The sequence below is a fragment of the Python bivittatus genome, unplaced genomic scaffold (genome assembly GCF_059951505.1).
Source record: "Python bivittatus isolate LINGU-HERP-01145 unplaced genomic scaffold, Pbiv_v1 ctg000740_np1212, whole genome shotgun sequence".
NCBI classification, from domain to species: Eukaryota; Metazoa; Chordata; class Lepidosauria; order Squamata; family Pythonidae; genus Python; species Python bivittatus.
The window spans coordinates 1-16,299 of NW_028277106.1; the positions used below are offsets into that span (position 1 = coordinate 1).

Genomic DNA, 16,299 nt, shown 5'->3' on the forward strand with positions numbered 1-16,299 from the left:
ATTAACAAAGTCCACAACAAGCCTCTTATGCAATCATTACCTGCCATATTAAAGATATTTCACTAACAGACACAGCTGCATTCTCAGAGCTACCGCTTGTGAAAATTCCACTCCAAAAGGCCCTCCAAGGAGCTCAGCTCTTACCACTCTCTGGAAGGCCACTAACATCAGTTATGGACCCCTCTGATTCAGCGGCTGAACAGGAGAAGCTTGTGGACACTCAGTTCAGGAGGCAGCAGGCCTTCAATCAACTGTGAGGAAAGGGTCAGACTCAGGGCAAGTAGCCGCTTCTTCCTACAGTGAGGAGCAGCCTGACCTTGGGAGAGGGCTGAAGAAGCCAAGGGGTGGAGATGACTTCTTGACAGGGGCGGGGGCACATTAACCCCTCTACTTAGGCAAAGCCAGAAACTCTGGCTATAAAACATCATGTTCCAGATCCTTCCCTTGGCGGTGCTCCTCTGGCATCTAATCCCTGCTTTCTCTTGATTGCTTGCCCTAAAATGGATCTTTCCTTTGGAAACATGCTAATTGCTTCTTGGTTGCTTGCTACTCAGTCTAGTGCAGTTTAAATTAACACTCTGAATTACATTCAGAAGCATATTGGCAACCAATGCAATACCTTTAGGACAGACGTAAAATGTTTATAGCAGTTAACCCCTGCTAGGAAGTGGGCCACCATAGTTTGCACCCATTGTAGCTTCCAAGCATTCTTCTAAGGCATCTCTACATAGATGCTCACATTCCATGGTGTGGTGATGTGGCCCTGAGTTTCTGTTTCAAAGTCTTTGCCTTCCAAATAGGGCCATTGGTAGCAAACAGCCCATCTAGCAATAGCCTCAAGTCTAGGAGGACCCCTGTTTAAGCCCTTCAAGGTAGACTAAACTAGGAAACCAGTGGCAGAATCTTGCCAGTGTGAATGCATTCCCTCCTCTGTACCCTTACTTTTGTGTGAACTAGAGAGGGGCTTGTCTCAGAGGTTTACTCACGTTACATTCTTGGCCTGGGATCAGGCTCCTCTGTCAGCCTTCCCAGGACAGGAAACATGACCAAATGAGCTAATTCTACTTTATTGTAAGGCTACATTAACAGAATCTTGCAAGTCTGAAAGTACAATCCTCCTGCCATCACCTTTATAGCCCAAAAAGGGAGGGAGGGTCCTTCTGTCCTCTCTTATCTGATTGTTCATTTGGCAGCATCTCTTCCCCCCATATCTCCAGGTCTTTCTGATATACTGTTACACTTCTTATCTGACTGTTGCCTTGGGAGAGGCTCTTTCACCTGTCCTTCAAGGCCATTTCTTCTTCCCTCTACATCATAGATCTGCTCCCTAAGTAACAGTGCTTCCATCTTGGAAAACAACATGTGAGATGATTGGGAACCTCAGTGGACAAAGACAACTCCATCTTGCTTGGGTTCAATTTTTGGGTGTTTTGTTCCATCTAGATCCTAGCAGTTTCCAGATACAAGATTTCCACAGCATCACCCCCTTGACCTGGGATGGTGATGTAAAATTCAGTTATCTTTAGCATTGTGATGATACTGAACCCTGAACTGATGAAGGACCTTCCCCAATAACTTCTTGCAGATGGATAATTATGGGGAGAGGGCCAAACACTGCTGTGCCCCACGAATGAGTAGCCATCAGCCTGACTTCTTCTCCCCTATCACCACCAACTGAGCCACCTGCTGATGAAACCATTCCAAAATTCTCCCCAAGCCCCAACTCTTGAAGCAGCCAAGAAGGATACCATGGTCCATATTTTAAAGCTGCGTTGGGTGGACATAATGGATCTATTGCCATGATCTGTTCAAAAGCATTTTTATTAAATAGCCCAACAAATGTGAACGGTAATGTACTTAAACTGGAACCCCTCCTCTACAACACTTTAACCATTCTGGAGCATCTTATTTTGGCAATAACTTCAGGAACATGTTTATCCTGTTAATGCATATGTATGTCAGATATTAAGAGGGGAGTGACAGTTGTACTTCAGCCCCCTGGTATTGACTTGCCTCCCACACTTGTTGAAGGTGTGTCTCAAGCTGCTGGGTGTGGTCATTAAAGATGCAGCTGGAAATGCACCACCAGAATTCTGATCACACTCAAATCTATTTCTCTGTAATATCAACAGTGCAAACTTCCACTGAGGTGAGGGAAGAGGGTGAAGAGGGAAAAGATTTTACTCCTTTATCCTAAGTTTGTAAAAGATACTAATTTTCTGTGGCAGACTGATGGCTATTGTTTTTTCTTTTCAGATACTGGTCTGCTAGATATCCAAAGAAAAGCCATTCTATGCTATGTGTAAAAATGTTGAGTAAATGTAACACTACTTTAAAGTGTTGGGCTAATGAAGATTGTGCTAGACGTGGAAAGGGCATTTGCAAGCAGATTCCTGAAAAAAAATGGATGACCTAGCTCTTTGCTCAATGATGCAGAAAACTCTATTTGATGAAATCAGAAAACAAAGAAGTCAATCAGTGAACCTGCCTCTTAAAAATAGTTGCCCCAATCAGTTAGTGTGGAGGCATGAAAGAACTCAGGACTTTGACATCAACTTTCAAGTACCCTCTCAGTCCTGCTTTTGTTAAAACACTGTCTTATTAGGCAACTTAAAGGGTTAGTAAAAAATGAAAAAAGAACCTGTCTTTCCTATATTCATTCTATTTAGTTCAGAGATGGGCAACCTACAGCCATTGACCACTTAAAGCCACCCAGAAGCCGTGTGCATCCCATCCATCATCCTACGATTTGCCATCAAGGTCAATATAGAGGTTCGGTTTATTTATTCATCAGATCTCTACCCTGCCACCATCAGTAAGCCTTTGTATGTGGCTTACATAGAATATAATAAAACATTTTACAACACCCACAGTGTTTTAACATATCAAACCATGTAAGAGGCTCAACAACAGCAATAAAAACAGTACTAAACAAAAGGACAAAAATAAAAGCAGTAAAATTGAGAATTAAAGATGATTTAATATCAGGGGAAGTCTCTCCCAAACAGCTCCATCTTCAACAATTTCAGAAATGCTCACAAAGAGGGGACTAGGTTAATATCCACTGGGAGGCTGTTCCATAACATTGACACTGCTTCAGAGAAACAGCACCTTCCTGCTTTAGTCCCCTGGACTTCCTGAAAATGTGAGATTTGTAGTGATTAATGTGTACTTTTCTTTGTGATGGTTGCAGTATCACTTCCTAGGCTTGCTCCAACAATTCTGGTTTTCTTTCTTTAAGCACTAGTAAAGCGGTCTCAATTTCAGTTCTATCATGCCATTTCCTTAACAGTTTAGCATTGTAGATTTACTTTTTCCTTTCTTCCAATTCAATTTCATAATTCACTGGCCCAGTTTTTCTACTTACTATGTAGGGACCCTGCCACTTAGCCTGTAGTTTGCTTTCTGTACTAGGTAACAACAATAATACTTGGTCTCCTACATTGTATTGATTAGATTTTTAAACCCTTATCACATTGCCTGTTTTGTCCTTCCCTGGCTGTTTCAAAATGTTCTCGAGCAATGTGTCCTAGTGCCTTTAACTTGTTGCTCTGGATTAACGTATATTCTATTAAATTCTTAGTACTTTCTAACTTTTCACACCAATCTTCCTTAATAATGTCCAAAACCCCTTGAGGTTGCCTCCCATAGAGTAAGTCAAAGGGGCTAAATCCCATGGATGTCTGTGGGATTTCCCTATATGCAAACAATAGAAATGGCAGCCAGGTATCCCAAAGTTTTGAGTCTTGACGTGCATATTTCCGAAGCATAGTCTTCAGGTTCTGATTTATCCCTTCAGTTAGGCCATCTGCCTGGGGATGATAAGGGCTGGTATGCACCCTTTTCATCCCTAAATCAGGGTAAAGATATTCTAGCACTGAAGATATTACCTAGCTGGGTAATGAAATGTTTGCAAGAAAATAACTAAGCTCAGAGAACTCCAAGGACTCCACAGGGTAAAGATATTTAAGCAGAGCTGACTGAAAATTAGTTCCTTGATCTGTGAGGATCTCCTTTGGTATGTCTACCCTACTAAAGATTTTGGCCTTAATGGAGCTCCATCTGGATAGTCAGTTGTATAGTCATATACAACTAAGATATATTCATTGCCTTTACTATCCATGGCTATTTTAGAAAAGGGAATGGGAATTAAAGGCATTCTCTCCAATAGAACTTTATCTTGCTCCCTTTTGGTTTCACTAGTTGACAAACTGGATAGGATCTACAATATTGGGCCACATCTTTACTAATCCCTGGCCAATAAAATCTGTCTAATATTCTAAATGTTGTATGAACTCTACCCATATGTCCAGACCATGGATTTTCATGGGCTAGTTCCAATATAGCCTTGCTGGGGAACTACTAACTGTTCCGGTTATATGGATGGAGCCTAACTGAAAGCAGCAACCCTGATTTTTCTTGGAATCTGGGTGTGATTTCCTTGTTTTCTTCCTGTTCTGCAGCTAAACAACAATGTTTTAAAGTGGGATCTTTCTTTTGTAAGGGCCCTAAGTCCATTTCCCATTTCGGAGTGTCTATCCCTATGGGTTCACCTCTGGCTTTATCAGCCTTTCTTAAAGCTTTTTCCTTTCTAGGATATCTCAGCTCCTCTATTAAATTGGTATAGCTAGGAAGGATTCCAGGTTCCTTCCCCTCCTACTTCCCCTCCTTCTTTGCTTCTGCCTTAGACTGGGCTCTTGTGGTTACTCCCACTACATCAGCTTCCTTCCTGAAATCTCTTGTTTGAATCCACCCCTCCACAATTGGAAAATCTGTTCCAATCACTAGGTTCCATGGTAATTTAGGGGTTACTCCTATCACCATTACCTGTTCATTTCCCTTTGCCTGCATTCTGGCTTTAACCAATGAGGCCATTTCAGTCTGCCCAAATACACTTGTGAGAGGCTTTTCCCCATATATACTGCCCTTTTTACTAAGTGAGGATATACTAATGTCTTTCTACTCCCAGTAACCACCAGGCCTCTGACAGCCACCTGACAAACTTTTGCTGGAACCATAATTTTACTCCTCAGAGGTCCTTGCACTACTGCAAACATTCCCTAGCTTCCCAATATCTTCCTTTCATTTGGGCAGGAGCCAAAGTCATCATCATCATCATCATCATCATTATTATTATTATTATTATTATTATTATTATTATTATTATTATTTGTTAATTTTTTTAATTACAAAAAAAGAAAAAATATATAAAAATGCTTTAACATAAAATGCAAAAAATACAACAAAAAAGTTTGTGTATAATGAAAATATGTTATATCTAATAGTACACAGTTCCAATTCTGTATATGCTTCTCTAATACAAATATCATTCAAGAACTTATATATTTCTAATAGAATTATATGACTATCCTGTGTTTTTTTTTTTTTTAACCAGTGTATTTTGTATAAATACCTATCTGTGGATATCTGAGGGACTGCCTTTCCCTGATTTCATCTGCCCATCCTACCAGATCCAGCAGAGAGGGCATGTTCTGCCACCTTGGGAGCTTCGTCTGGCAGGCCCCAGATGGCAGGACTTTTCTGCAGTGGCGCCTGCACTGTGGAATCTTATCCCCCCTGAGGTGAGGTTGGCCTCATCATTGTTGAGCTTCCGGAGATCCCCTAAGACACGGCTATGCCAGCAGGCCTGGGGACCCCAGGGGATGGGGGAATTAATGAGGTGGCTCCCTTACTTTTTAACATCCTTTTATTCTCTGTTTTATTTTGCTTTTTATATTTTTAATATATTTATTGATTGTTTCTAGCTTTGTTGTATGCCACCCAGAGTTGCCTGTGGTGAGATAGGCAGCTATATAAGTTGGAATAATAATAATAATGAATGAGCCCCATATTTCATTATACTTGTCCATACAAAGTCAACATCTATAGGCAATCCACTCATAAGTGGCGAGTGTAATCAGTCTTCAATCCATTGAATAAATGGGACCATACACTTATCTTTCCAATGTTGCAATATCAGTCTTTTGGCCATAGTAAGGGCATGGAGAATCCATTTACATTGTCCAGTTGTCAGGTTCCATGTACTGGGTGTATAGTTCAAAAGAATATTACCCTTTGAAAATGTTAGCTTTTGTCACACAATCACATTTATATAGTCCAGTGCTTTCTCCCAAAACCTAATAAGTATAGGACATTGTAAAAACATATATTTTAAAGAAGCATTGTCCTTATTACATCTCCAACAAAATGCTTAGTTTGAAATCCTTTTCTGTACAGATGTACTGGAGTCCAATATATTCTAAATGTTATTTTTTGTTGTATAAGCCATAATGTAAGGTCCATTGACACTCTTGGCATAAAAGTTAAGACACACAGAGTCAGGATCTCTTTTAGTGAAGTCACAAGTCCTCTACCATCTGGCCTAGTGAAGTCCTCTACCATCTGGCCTGGTTCAGCAGATAGTGTCATAGCTGAAATTGAGGCAATTGCTGAATGCTTAGGTCTAGTTGCCATTCTAATAGCTTGTTAAAAACAAAATAACATGTAATGAAAAGTTTTATTTACTGAATGATGAAAGTCCTTATCCACACAGTCTGAGAATACAGAAGTTTGAAAGCCTTTTCATCGAGAGAGAGGAGAGATGTGCACTCACCATGCCATCCCAGACTGGAAATCCTGGAGCCAAAGGTCTCTTTATACCTTTTTCCTTCAACCCTTCCTGCTCTTTAGGGTTCCTACTTTCTGACACAGACTTTGTTATTCTCCTTTCACTTTCGATACCTCCCTTCCAATCATCCTCTGTCCTTTTTGCCACCAGGTAGTCCCTGGCCAATTCAACGGCCCTTAGGCTTGTTTCTGGGTGGTGTTCCTGCACCCAAAACCTCACTTTGGTAGGGAATATGTGTAGGAAGTGTTCTAAAATTACTTCCTCTACCACTTTCTCTTTGCTCCTTTCATCTGGCCTCAGCTATTTCCTCCCTAGGTCTTCCAGTCTCACCCATAATTCACAAACCCCTTCATGTTTGTCATACGTGTAGCTCCTAAACCACTGCCTATAGGTAAAAGGTGTCAGGTTCGGTCAGCACGGGGCTTCGGGGAAGCTCGCAGCCAGACCACGCGAACTCCACCGGCGGCAGCTAGCGAGGGAAAGAGGAACTGAAAGCGTCGCTAATTAATGGGCCACCTGCGCCCAGCCAAACAGCAAAACCGCAGCGGAAGCTTTAACTATACACTGATAACGGCGCGAGCCAACAATGAACGGGGCCGCAGGCAGCGAAACAAGATCGCCGCACAACACAGAACCCTCGGGCTTGCACGTAATGGGGGGGCCAACCCAAGCCGGAGGGGGACTGCCAATCAAGGACAATGGACCCTGACCGAACCTGCCATCATGGACAATCAAGAGGGATTATTGGGGGCCGATAATCCGCAGCGGTAACGCGATCGCGGGGCGGAAAAAAGCGCAGGAAGGGGGGAATATAACGAGTGATGCAATTGTACCAAGCCAGTCCTGGCTTTGCTTGTGACTGCTACGTTACGCATGAGTAAACCTCTTTTGTGAACCACATGTGTCACGGGAGTTTCTCTGTCGAACGGGGCAAACCTTACATAAGGAGCTACATACTATCTGTATAGGATTACCTCTTTAACATGACAGTAATCTGTTACTTTCCTAGCGGGAGGACTACTATAAGCCCTTAGAGATTTTCCTGTTAAACATGGGGCCAACACTCTCAGTCCATTCACAAGACGTAGCAATTCTTTCCAACACTGTTAAATTGGCTTCTATACCATCTTCCTCTGTCAATTTAGGGGGTTTGAGATCTTTGGGACCACTTCCCCTCCCTATATGTTCAGGAAACCCTAGAGATGAATGTGCCCCTCCTGGAGACTGGACCCCTTTAAGTAGGCCTATCAGCCCCCTCAACTCTTCCCTCCTTGCCTCTCTCTCTTCCCATTCTAACCTATCCTTCCTCTCTGTCTTCCTCCAGGGCCACCCTTCCTTCTCTTTATTAATTAATCAAAGCCTTCCCTCTTGCTATTACCTCAATATTTATGAAATGATATTGGCCCAGGTTTCTGGGCCTAGCCCCTTTTCTGACTGTTCGACCTTCCTCTTTGATTTAACTGCAGCCTTAGGCTGGACACCTGCCTCTACCAAACTAGTGGCCTCCTCAATGTCCAAAGGAGAATCAGCCCCTTCTACCTTTCCCACCCCTTTTTGTGTGATGTAGGTTCTAGTGAGGGGTCTGGTTTCTGCAGCCAGAATGTTGGCTCTTGCCTGCCAAGTCTGCAAGGGCCAAATTCCCTTCCTTTAGCAGCTATGGCTTTTTATTTTTCATTCACGGTACTTACTGAGTCTGAGTCAACCCCACTTCTTCCCCCAATCATCTTGGGTTCTTTTTTAAACTATGCCCAACCTTTTCAGATTGACACCAACTCAAAAGAGACCCAAAAGCACCAGGTCCTGGCCCAGGTGGTTTCTTTATATCTCCCTGTAAGGGTTTAAGCCCCTTCATGGATCACTGCCTTGTTGTGGCGAAGGGGCTTGCATAAGAGTGAAGCTATGAGCTATTCTATGCAGGGCCACCCAAGACGGACAGGTCATGACAAAGAGTTCTGACAAAATGTGGTCCACTGGAGAAGGAAATGGCAACCCACTCCAGGATCCTTGCCAAGAAAACCCCATGGACAATGTTAAAAGGCTAAAAGATATGACGCCAGAAGATGAGCCCCTCAGGTTGGAAGGTGTCCAATATGCTACTGGGGAAGAGCGGAGGGCAATTCCAAGTAGCTCCAGAAAGAGTGAAGCGGCTGGGCCAAAGCCGAAAGGACGTTCAGCTGTGGATGTATCTGGAAGTGAAAAGGAGGTCCGATGCTGTAAAGAACAATATTGTATAGGTACCTGGAATGTAAGATCTATGAACTAAGGCAAGCTGGATGTGGTCAAACATGAGATGACAAGATTGAACATCGACATCTTGGGAATCAGCAAATTAAAATGGATGGGAATGGGTGAATTTAATTCAGGTGGCCATTATATCTTTTACTGTGGGCAGGAAACCCTTAGAAGAAATGGAGTAGCCCTCATAGTCAATAAGAGAATGGGAAAGGTAGTGATGGGGTACAACCTCAAAAATGACAGGATGATCTCAGTGCGAATCCAAGGCAAACCATTCAACATCACAGTAATCCAAGTCTATGCCCCAACCACTGATGCCGAAGAAGCTGAAGTTGACGATGAAGACCTACAACACCTTCTAGAACTAGCACCAAAAAAAAAAAAGATGTCCTTTTCATCATAGGGGATTGGAATGCTAAAGTAGGAAGTCAAGGAGTAATTGGAATAACAGGCAAGTTTGTCCTTGGAGCACAAAATGAAGCAGGGCAAAGGCTAATAGAGTTCTGTCAAGAGAACAAGCTGGTCATAGCAAACACTCTTTTCCAACAACACAAGAGATGACTCTACACAAGGACATCCCCAGATGGTCAACACTCAAATCAGATTGATTATATACTTTGCAGCCAAAGATGGAGAAGCTCTATACAGTTAGTAAAAACAAGACCAGGAGCTGACTGTGGCTCAGATCATGAGCTTCTTATTGGAAAATTTAGGCTTAAATTGAAGAACGTAGGGAAAACCGCTAGCACACTCAGGTATGACTTAGATCATATTCCTTGAGAGGAATACACAGTGAAGGTGATGAATAGATTTGGGGGTTAGAGTTGGTAGACATGGTGCCTGAAGAACTATGGACAGAGGTTCGTAACATTGTACAGGAGGCAGCAACTAAAACCATCCCAAAGAAAAAGAAATGCAAGAAAGCAAAATGGCTGTCTGATAAGGCTTTACAAATAGCTGTGGAAAGAAGGAATGCGAAAAGCAAGGGTGAAAGGGAAAGATATAAGCAACTGAATGCAGATTTCCAGAGAATAGCAAGGAGAGATAAGAATTAAATGAACAATGCAGAGAAATTGAGGAAAACAATAGAATGGGGAAGACTAGAGATCTCTTCAAGAAAATTGGAGATATCAAGGGAACAATTTGTGCAAAGATGGGCATGATAAAGGACAAAAAAGCCAGGGACGTAACAGAAGCAGAAGAGATTAAGAAGAAGTGGCAAGAATACACAGAAGAACTCTACAAGAAAGATCTTAATGTCCCTGATGTCCTCTCTGGTGTGGTCACTGACCTTGAGCCAGACATCCTAGAGAGCGAAGTCAAGTGGGCCTTAGGAAGCATTGCTAACAACAAAGCTAGTGGAGATGACAGTATTCCAGCTGAGTTATTTAAAATACTAAAAGATAATGCTATTAAAGTGCTGCACTCAATATGCCAGCAAGTTTGGAGAACGCAACAGTGGCCACGGGATTGGAAAAGGTCAGTTTATGTTCCAATTCCAAAGAAGGGCAATGCCAAAGAATGCTCAAACTATCGCACAATTGCGCTCATTTCACATGCTAGCAAGGTTATGCTTAAAATCCTACAAGCTAGGCTTCAGCAATACATGAACCGAGAACTACCGGATGTACAAGCTGGGTTTCGAAGAGGCAGAGGAACTAGACATCAAATTGCCAACATTCACTGGATCATGGAGAAAGCACGAGGGTTCCAGAAAAACATCTACTTCTGCTACATTGACAATACAAAAGCCTTTGATTGTTGGATCACAACAAACTGTGGCAAATTCTTAAAGAGATGTGGGTACCAGACCACCTTACCTGTCTCCTGAGAAATCTGTATGCAGGCCAAGAAGCAACAGTTAGAACCAGTCATGGAACAACTGATTGGTTCAAAATAGGGAAAGGAGAACGACAGGACTGTATACTGTCACCCTGCTTATTTAACCTATATGCAGAGTACCCAGAAATGCCAAGCTGGAAGAATCATAAACTGGAATTAAGATTGCAGAGAGAAACATCAACAACCTCAGATATGCAGATGATACCACCCTAATGGCAGAAAGTGAAGAAGAACTAAAGAGCCTCTTGATGAGGGTGAAAGAGGAGAGTGCAAAAGGTGGCTTGAAACTCAACATTAAAAACGCTAAGATCATGGCATCTGAACCCATCAATTCCTGGCAAATAGAAGGGGTAGAAATAGACGCAGTAACAGACTTCACTTATTTGGGCTCCAAGATCACCGCAGACGGAGACCGCAGCCATGAAATTAAAAGACGCTTGCTCCTTGGTAGGAAAGCTATGGCAAACCTAGACAGCATATTAAAAAGCAGAGACATCACCTTGCCGACAAAGATCCGCATAGTCAAAGCTATGGTTTTCCCCATAGTAATATATGGCTGTGGGAGCTGGACCATAAAGAAGGTTGAGCGCCGAAGAATTGATGCCTTTGAACTGTGGTGCTGGAGAAGACTCTTAAGAGTGCCCTGGACTGCTAGGAGGTCAAACCAGACAATCTTAAAGGAAATCTACCCTGACTGCTCATTGGAAGGATTGATAATGAAGCTCAAGCTCAGATACTTTGGTTACCTAATGCGAAGAGAAGACTCTTTGGAAAAGATCCTGATGCTGGGCAAGATTGAAGGCAAAAGGAGAAGGGGACAGCAGAGGATGAGATGGTTAGATAGCATCCCTGAAGCAATGAGCATGAAACTGAGCCAACCCGGGGAGGCAGTGAAGGACAGGAAGGCCTGGCGCAATGTGGTTCATGGGGTCATGAAGAGTCAGACACGACTTAACAACTGAACAACAAAAAGGGTTGGAGAGGCATTTTATTTTGCAAAACAAAGATGTGAAAGTGATATATGAAACTTACAAATCTATGCGTGAGGGCTTCCTATTTTTTTATCCTATAATCTGTTCTATTGCTATCATTTCTATACTATTATTATGATAATTACTATTACTATGACAATGTTTCCTCTACAGTATATTCTATACTATTACTCTGATAATTACTATTACCTAAATATTATGTCCCATACTATTTCTAGTATGCATAAATGTTTCCTCCTTTCTGAGCTATTCTTAATTTTTCTCCCTGCAGTTTCTTCTACCTTTTTCTCCTCTGTTAATGGCTAGCACATAGAGCTCTTGGACCTGTCCATGTTGTACCTTGTCTTGCTGGCCCTTCATACTTCTTTTTCCTCTAGACCATCCACTCCCTCTGAAGGAAACACACCTTCTTTCTTTTGGCTGCTGCATGTCTCTGCTGTTGGCAGCAGAGCTCCGAAACACACATCTCCTCCCACACCTGTGTCAAGACTGCTGCTTTACTGGCGACACTGCTATTCTGACACTGGGGAAAGTCTCAGATGGGAGGGAAAGAAGGCAACACAGGTGCCTGCCATTTTTCCCAGCAACCTGCTCTTCCACAGGCTTCCCTAGTTGATCTAATTGGTCTGGCTGGTACTGGTCAAAGTAGGCAGTCCTGCTAGGCACCAAATCATGAAGGGCTTTATAAGTCAGAATCAGCAACTGAAAATCAATCAGCAATCAATGTAGGCTCCCCCATCTATTATGCATAATGTGTAAATGGAGTGAAGAAATGGAGATGTTCTCTATGGAAGACTGAGTGCTGATCTAACTTCATCTTGCAGTTCTAGAGGTTCTTATAAGTAGGGAATATCTTCTAAGATATCTTGGATGTTGACATCTCTATTACACAGAATTTCAGTATAATCCATCTTTGTTTGTTCTTCTTTCAATCAACTATTATTTATTCATGAATGTCCTTTAGCATACCAATTCAAGTTTGGAGATCTTTTGGAAAACTTTTGTAGTTTTTACATGTCTGTTTTCACGTTCAGTGCTTTTACAGATGTCATTATAATACTGCTCGTCTCCTTTAACAGCTCCCTGAAATCCTTTATTAAGGGTCTCCCAGTCCAGAAATGGATGGAAGTAGCGTACATGGTGAACTTGCTCAAAGATGTTCTTGGCCATAGCTGGCACCTGTTCTTTAAGCAGAAGGTGTGAGTCCAAAAGGACCCTCATATTGTTATGGCCCAAAACTCAGTCTCTGACTCTGAAGAATCTGCTGCAGCTGAACCTGTGGAATATCAGCCTCAGGAGACACTGAGCAAGGAATCACCTGAGGCTGATCAGACCCAGGCACCATCAGGACAGCTGGAGCAGTCAGATGATGAGGCATGGTCCCCCCTCAACATGTTAAATATACAGTCCTTCAACATGTTATTGACTGTGGACCATCTCACAATAACTCCATCTGGATCTGGTGAGAGTAAGGGAGGTGACCTTGACGGATATATGCAAGATCCATTACCTAAGCCAGTGTTGTCCAAACTTGGCCACTTTAAGATGAGTGGACTTCAACTCCCAGAATTCCCCAGCCAGCCATGCTGGGGAGGGGGGATTCTGGGAGTTGAAGTCCACTCATCTTAAAGTGGCCAGGTTTGGGCAACACTGACCTAAGCAAAGGGGGCTGAAGCATTCTTTAAGTCCTGGAAAACAATATTCAGAAGCAGCTCAGGCAGACACCCCCCTACTCCCAGTTAGAGAATAAGGAGGGGGAAGAGGTCTATTCTGTTATAGCCGGTCTCAATAAAGTATGGATCTAGTCTTCCTGTGGAACTCATTTTCTGGTCTGGTCTACCTAGTATGGCTGTCATCAATCTGTTTCAGCCCTCTTTGCCTAGGTAACGGTTTTTGCATATTTCTGTCAAGGTCTTTTTCCTTACTGTGCACATTTCATAACGAACTCAGCCCCTTTTATACTTGCATCACCACTTCATGCACCAGTACTTCAGGGGTCATGACAACACGTTGCACATTTTGTCATTCTGACAAAATCTTGGCTAGCTGCAGACAACCTTGGGCATGGGTCTCGAGCAAAGAAAATAAATAAATTAACTGGCCCTTGTTGGGCTCTTGGCATTCTCTGAGCTTGGTTTTCTCCTTGTAGATTTTCCGTTACCGGGCTAGAGAGCATCATCAGTATTCTGACATGAAGTGAGGTCTAGTGGCTGTTTCTATATAGCAGCTTGTCCTACCAGCTTTTGTCCTTGTGGATACTCCTTCGTGATGGATAGCTCCTGCTTATCTGAGTGTTGGTTAACAGGGGTGTGACGAGGGAGGATGAGCTGTGGGCTGTGGGCTTCTTCTAGCTTTTGGTTGCTTGTTTTCTGGAATGGTTTGTAAATGGGGTTCAGTCTTATAGGCCTATTGATGGCGAATCAGTCCGAGGTATGGGTTGTAGAAATCCTCTTGCATTCTTAGACCTGGCTTGATCAGTAGCCCATAAACCCACACAATAACCCTATGCAAAGTCAAAGACCCAGCAGCCCAAGAAGAGAAACAGGAGTTAGTTACTTACCACATATAATGTGAGGACAGTGAACACCATCGAGTAGGACAAGCAGGTAGAGGGCAGGCTGACTACATTCATGAACATCAGTTGGCAATCAGAAGAGTTGTTGGTGCCATTTTTATCCTCTTTCTATTTCTGCAGGGTTGTTTTAACTTTTAATTTTTATATGGGGTTTGTTTTCTATTGTATTTTTCATGTGAGCCTCCGAGAGGAATCTTTGATTGCAGCAACATACCAGAATGTTTAATAAATAAATAAAATAAGCACAAAAAACAACAGCCCCCCCCATGTAACTCCACCTCTGAATGGGATGGATTTGTTTACTGTGATTTTCATAATTCCTGAAATTCATTTTGAAAACAGCCACACTTACCAAGATCAGGGAAGACGAAAGTGAGGTTTCCAATTCTTTGCCTTAAGTCAGTTTCCCTTAATCTGCTGTTAAAATGTTGCAGCTTGCAAAACACTGGCAGGCTATAAGTTGTTTTTATATGTGGCTCCCCGGGCAGCCACACTGAGATAATAGTTCTCTTTCACTTCCAGCCTGGTGCTGGTAAATGCCTCCCTCTTGTCACTTCCTCCTCACTGCAATCTATCAAGCCTCTTCCCTTCCCATCTGCTGTAGTCCTGCTGCAAGAATGGGCATCAAGTCAGATACTCAGAGCTTTGCATATAAGCCTTGTGCCCTTCAAGCATGATTACTACTCTCTTGAAACACAAATGCAGTGCATTGAAACACACACATTCAGGCTGGAACTAGTTTTGATTTCCATTCAGCATTCTTCTCATTTGGCATCAAACTCACAGAAAAATTCCAACTGACCTAACTGTAAATACGGGATGTGATTCGGGAAGCTAATGAGTTAGCAGAAGAACTGGCTGCATGGAGTATGAAGCTCAAGGAAATTGAAGATGCGATTGGTATGTCTGTCACAGGTTTTGACAGATAAGTACGGGAAGGCAAGGAGGGGCCACCCTGAAACTGGGGTGTGGTGGTGGAAGCCCCACAGCTCTTAAAGGCAGCATCCACCAGTCCCATGGCAAGGGCATCTATGAGAGGGTATATATGCGAGGTGGGGCGGTTTCCAAATGTCAGGGTGGCAGTCATGGCACTTTCCTCTTTGTAGAGGCTCCAATGTTACCTGCATGTGTAAAAGGAGAGGGGCTTTGAGTAGAAGAAGCTACAGGTAGTCCTTGCTTAGTAACCACAATTGGGACTGGGAGTTCCATCACTAAGCACAGCAGTTGCTCAGCAGAAAATCACATGACCGTGACAAGCTTATGACCACCCTTCCCCTTCCATCATTAAGTGAAGCTCCACGGTCATTAAGCAAAACATCACATGACTGTAACTTACAATTTTACTTCTGCCTCCTTTATTAACTCTGTTTGTCACAAGCCAGTTGCAAAGCACACAAATGATGATCGCATGACTGCGGGATGCTGAGACAGTTGTAAATGCGAGGATTGGTCACAAAGCAATTTTTTTACACTGTCATATCTTCGAAAAGTCCCTAAACGAGACAGTCAGTAAGCGAGGACTACCTGTACATTTATCAGCTCAAAGGAAAGTGGTGTGGCCAAACTGTCAAGGATTTCCATACCTCTATTCCACATCACCACTGCCATTTTCCAGGATGGAGGAACTCCAGAATTCATGGTTTAGATAATGTCTCTGAGGCTGAGATTCTTGATCTTCTTCTCTGTCTAGCTTTATTGGCCAAACAACCTCCTCCTTATGCAAACTATGGAAGATATTTAAAATTAAGAGTTAAGGAAGAAAAATTTAGGATGCACTGAAAGCATCCTCTAGTAACAACTACAAAGATTACCAGGCACAGGAAGAGGGTGATGGAATAACTCCTCCAAGTCCAACTGATAACTAGATATACTCATATAAGCATAGATTCTCATCAGGCTATTTCCTTTTAGAGTAAGCAGCAATATGTAAAGTAACAAAAAAAGATAAGCCAAGGAAATCAACTACATATTTTTTAAAAAAAGAAAGAAAAAAATAATACCACAATCTAGATTGTGCCCTAACCCTA

At 42.6% G+C, this 16,299-nt stretch overlaps 1 long non-coding RNA gene across 5 annotated transcripts in view; it reads left to right on the forward strand.

Annotated features, from left to right (window-relative positions):
• Nucleotides 1-1,113: 1,113 nt before the first annotated feature.
• Nucleotides 1,114-16,299, forward strand: part of LOC148214062 (uncharacterized) — a 30,684-nt gene continuing 15,498 nt past the window's right edge. The window contains exons 1-2 of one of the 5 annotated variants that reach the window (XR_015793518.1): nucleotides 1,114-5,582; nucleotides 6,554-6,648. This is a non-coding gene — a long non-coding RNA (uncharacterized LOC148214062). Of the gene's footprint in view, nucleotides 6,649-16,299 lie in introns of all 5 variants that reach the window. The other 4 variants (XR_015793517.1, XR_015793519.1, XR_015793521.1 and 1 more) reach the window with 4 other exon arrangements.